This window comes from Zalophus californianus, chromosome 4 (genome assembly GCF_009762305.2).
Source record: "Zalophus californianus isolate mZalCal1 chromosome 4, mZalCal1.pri.v2, whole genome shotgun sequence".
NCBI classification, from domain to species: Eukaryota; Metazoa; Chordata; class Mammalia; order Carnivora; family Otariidae; genus Zalophus; species Zalophus californianus.
This window is the reverse complement of record NC_045598.1, coordinates 159,537,138-159,542,074: the sequence shown is the minus strand read 5'-3', so window position 1 is coordinate 159,542,074 and position 4,937 is coordinate 159,537,138. Positions and strand designations below refer to the sequence as shown.

The window sequence follows — 4,937 nt, the reverse complement described above, 5'->3', positions numbered from 1 at the left end:
AGAACCTCTCTCCAACTTTCTCATCCTTCCTTCCCCTCTGGCTCCAGACACATGGAGAACTTTCTGTTTCCTGAATGGGCCCATCTGCTCATCTTCACCTACAGGTTGAGGCATGGAAAGCCTTTGCTCGTTCCTATTCTCTTTCCCTCATCACCAACATCACTGAGTGCTCCCCATGTATTATGTATTGTGCTAGGCAACGTCTATTACTGCTCTCGTGGAGTTTACAGCTCAGTGGAGGAGAAACATTAAATAGTTAGGCATAGTTAAATGCATAGTTAAAATGTCATTAAATTCCATGCAGGAAAAAAACCCTCAGGTGATAGAAGAGAGAATAAGAGGGAAACATTCATACGAGTGGCCAGCAACAACCTGCCGAGCTGACACTGAAGATGAGACCTGAAACCCGAGGCGTGTATTAGTTCCTATCACTGCTACAACAAATTACCACATCCTTGGTGCCTTGAAACAACACACACTTATTATGTGATAGTTCTGGAGCTCAGAAGTCTGAAGTGGGTTTTGTGGGGCTAAAACCAAGGTGGCAGGGCTGTGTTCTTTCTGGGGGCTCTGGGGCAGAATCTGTTCTTCGTCTTTTTCAGTGTCTAGAGGCTGCCCTCATTCCTTCACCTGCAGCCTTCTATCACCTTCAAGACAAAAATGACTTCTGCTTCTATTTTCACATCTCCTCTCTCTCCTGCCTCTCCTCTCTCCTATAAATACCTTTGTGATTATGTTGGGTCCACCTGCATAATTCAGGATAATCTCCCCACCTCGAGATCCTTAATTTAATCACATCTGCAAAGTCCATTTTGCTGTGAAAGGTAACATATTCACATTTCCAGGGATAAAAAAGGACATGGCCATGTTTGGGGTGGATATTATTCTGTCTACCGCAGTATCCAACCATGCAACACCTAGTCTTAGCTTCCTTCCCTCGTCTCTCCTGTGGGGATGACATGGCACCCTGCGTCCTCTCTTGGGTTCTGGGCAATCCTGCCATAGACCTAAACCATATAGCTATGATCTGTTTATGAATCTGCCTCCTCTCCACTCTAAAATTCTGGAGGGCAAGGTTATGCCTGGTCAGTTTTCAGATTCCCAGTAGCATATGGTACCTGGCACACTGTAGGCATTTCATAATTCTTAGTTACAACTTAATATGTCTAGTTTATTTGAGAACATTGTGAATGCCGTCACTCAGTTGCTAACAAAAAAAAAAATCATCTAGAATGTTCCACTACATGTGAGTTAATAACATATATATTGTTAAAATTTTATCAGAACTTTTTTTTTTTTTTTGGTTGCAAGTAGTGGTTAAGTCTGTGTGTTGGCACCAGACTGACTAGGTTGGAATTCCAACTTTAAGAATTACTAGCTGATATTGAGCATATTAAAAAAACAAAAACAAAAACTTGATGCCTTTGTTTCCTCAAATGTAAAATGCTAACAATGGCACTGATCGCATAGGGCTGTGGTGAGGATTAAGGAGATTAATAATGTAAAACTTTTAGACTGCTGCAATGAGCATTAGCCACTGTTATTAACAAATGTCTACTGAGTGGTCATTATAGTTAAGGCAGGGATTCAGTTGAAATTTCACCTGATGATTGCATAATCAATCAATCATGATTTCATGAGGCAGAGTAAAGATTTGAGGTAAGGTCAACACGTTAACATCTGTTTTACTACTATACTTTCAACACTTTGAGAACTCTGTTGTGTACACAGAAGTACATGGGAGACTGAAGTTCAGTTTTAGCATTTACAATTTTTATTTATAAAATGGGGTTTTAAAAATATACATTAACAACTGACATTTCCAGAGATGAAGAGCTTGTCTCCATGACAATGGTCAAATGTCATGTAGCCTTTGATAATTTGACTGAAACTAATCTCAGTGATAAAAATACAGGCTGTTTAGGGACAAGGTTTGATTCCTGGGGAGATGGGAAGGGCATTCCTTTCACCACAGATAACAAGGCTTTCATTGTGGACTGCCTTTCAAAGGTTAAAACATTATTTCATTTTGGGTTCTATCCCCATATGAATGCTTCTTGGCACTCTCTTTTAATTAGGGGTAGTATTCTCTTCTTATTTGTAGATAAATTACATTTTACTGTGGATGTTTTCCAAGATTTGTGACTGGGCTCTATGGTTTATTATGTGCTTTCAGTTTTTTGTCAGGTTTTATATCTTTTAATCTTCAGAATTTCAACAGATGGTGACTCTTTCCGGAGGTTAGATGAGCAATTAAAATGCTGTCTGGTTGCTTTGTGTCAGTGCATATGCTATGCACATTTCATGCTAAATGTGAACAAACCACACAGTCTTCTTTTGCCTTACTTTCCTCTTTGGGAATTTAGGAATAGAAATATTCATTCTTCCTGAGTGCTGTGAGGAATGAGTCATAGGGAAGATGTGACATCTAGCTTGGTTAATATCCACCAAAACTAGGCAAAACCATAGATTCTCAAACCTGCTCCTGAGAGTAATCTTACTAATGACTGTCCTCAATAGGGGTTCTCAGTACATAGTTAAATAATGAAGGAAGGTCATAAATTAACCTTCAGAACAAGAAATAAATTACCCAGAAGTACTTTGTGTGCCTTGAAGACAAATGTGTCATACTGTAGATACTTTCTTCAACTTTGTTAAAAGTTAATACCCATTTTCTACTGTGTCCCATGTTCTACAGACACGTACGTAGCCTTCGTTCCAGCTTTACTACCTGGAACCCTATTACAAATTAAATAAGATGTTGAATTGTACTAGAACCATAAAGGGTTTTGATTAAATTCAACAAACTTGGGGGCGCCTGGGTGGCTCAGTCGGTTAAGCATCTGCCTTTGGCTTAGGTCATGATCCCAGAGTCCTGGGATTGAGCCCCACCTCCAACTCTCTGCTCAGCAGGGGGCCTGCTTCTCCCTCTCCACCAGCTGCTCTCCCTGCTTGTGTGCTCTGTCAAGTAAATAAATAAAATCTTAAAAAAAATAAATTCAACTTGGGGCGCCTGGGTGGCTCAGATGGTTAAGTGTCTGCCTTCGGCTCAGGTCATGATCCCAGGGTCCTGGGATCGAGTCCCGCATCGGGATCCCTGCTCAGTGCAGAGCCTGCTTCTCCCTCTCCTTCTGCCATTCCCTCTGCTTGTGCTTTTCTGTCTATCTCTCTGTCAAATAAACAAATTAAAAATCTTAAAAAAATAAATAAATTCAACAAACTTATTGGGTAAAGTTCTATACTTAGGATGGAGGGTCAATCTTGAGAATCAAAAAAGATAAATACAATCTTTGACTAGAAGGAACTTATAATACATTTAGGACAGAAATATATTGCTATTGCCTAGAGGGCACTCGATAAATTTTTATTAAACCATTGTTAAATGTCATGGGAGGGGTAAAGGAGCAGAATAGGGACTGATTGTAAGTGGGAATATTAGGGAAGACTTATCAGAAAGGGCAATATTTATGATTGACTTTGAACAAAATAGATTACACTTTGAGAAGGACTCTTGGTATTGGGACTGGCATATTCTGGGTTACAGATATGGGAAATCACTTAATATAACCAGGGGGCCATGAGTAGCTTGGTGTAGCTGGAGATTGTAACTTTGGCCATGGAGAACAGAGGGATATGGAGCTGGAAAAGACACTGAAGACCAGATTACAGGGGCCTAACTCGCTAGGAGTTTGAACTTTAGACGATGGGAAACACCAGAATTTAAAACTACAGGCAGTATTACACTGTTAAACCTGTTCTCTAAATAAAAAAAGCTGGATTTGTAGTGTTTACCAATTTTCATAGTGTAAATACTCCTACAAGACTGATTTTAAGGTGAAACTGACTAGTGAAACTAGTGAAACTGACCTGGCAAGGCATGATGAAGAGGACTATGTAGAAATGAAGGAACAGATGTATCAGGATAAACTGGCTTCTCTCAAGAGACAGTTGCAACAACTGCAGGAAGGTACATTACAGGAATATCAGAAGAGGATGAAAAAACTAGATCAGCAGTACAAAGAGAGGATCCGAAATGCAGAACTCGTCCTCCAGCTGGAAACTGAACAGGTGGAGAGAAACTACACTAAAGAAAAGAAGGCAGCGGTGAAAGAATTTGAAGACAAGAAGGTGGAGCTGAAAGAGAACCTGATTGCTGAGCTAGAGGAGAAGAAAATGATCGAAAATAAAAGCTGACGATGGAGCTGACAGGAGAGTCTGTGGAAGTGAAACCCATCATGACCAGAAAGTTGCGGAGGCGACCAAATGATCCTGACCCCATCCCAGACAAGAGGAGAAAACCCGCTCCTGCCCATCTAAACTATTTGTTAACAGACGAACAGATCATGGAGGATCTGAGAACGTTAAATAAGCTTAAGTCACCCAAGAGACCAGCGTCCCCGTCCTGAACGCTTGCCTGCCTCACTGGCAGAGTCTCCAGCCCAGAGGTTTGAAGCTCGGATAGAAGACGGGAAACTGTACTATGATAAAAGATGGTACCACAAGAGCCACGCCATCTATCTGGAGTCAAAGGACAACCAGAAGCTGAGCTGTGTGATCAGCTCTGTCGGAGCCAATGAGATCTGGGTGAGGAAGACAGGTGACAGCCCCAAGATGGGGATCTACTTGGGCCAGCTTCAGCGTGGCCTCTTTGTGATCCGCCGGAGGTCAGTGGCTTGACTTTCTACAGTGTTCTTCTTCCCTTGACCTTTTTTCTGGAGTGGTTTTTGGTTTTGTTTTCTTCCAAATGGAAAGTTTTTAACCTGGGTATTGCTCCTTGGCCTTGGAAACTGGGGAGTGCTGTTGTGGATTCTGCGAGGAGCTGTGGAGGCAGCTGCTTCAGTCTTTGTGTTGCTCCTTCCTGCCTCGACCTCTTCCGACAAGCCGTCACCATGAACTCTTGATTTGGGGAGTGTTGTGAGTTCAATTTACTCATTTCT

The 4,937-nt window shown here is 41.5% G+C and overlaps 1 pseudogene; it reads left to right on the top strand.

Annotated features, from left to right (window-relative positions):
* Positions 1 to 1,851: 1,851 nt before the first annotated feature.
* LOC113925534 lies at positions 1,852 to 4,677 on the top strand (annotated as a pseudogene).
* Positions 4,678 to 4,937: the final 260 nt, after the last annotated feature.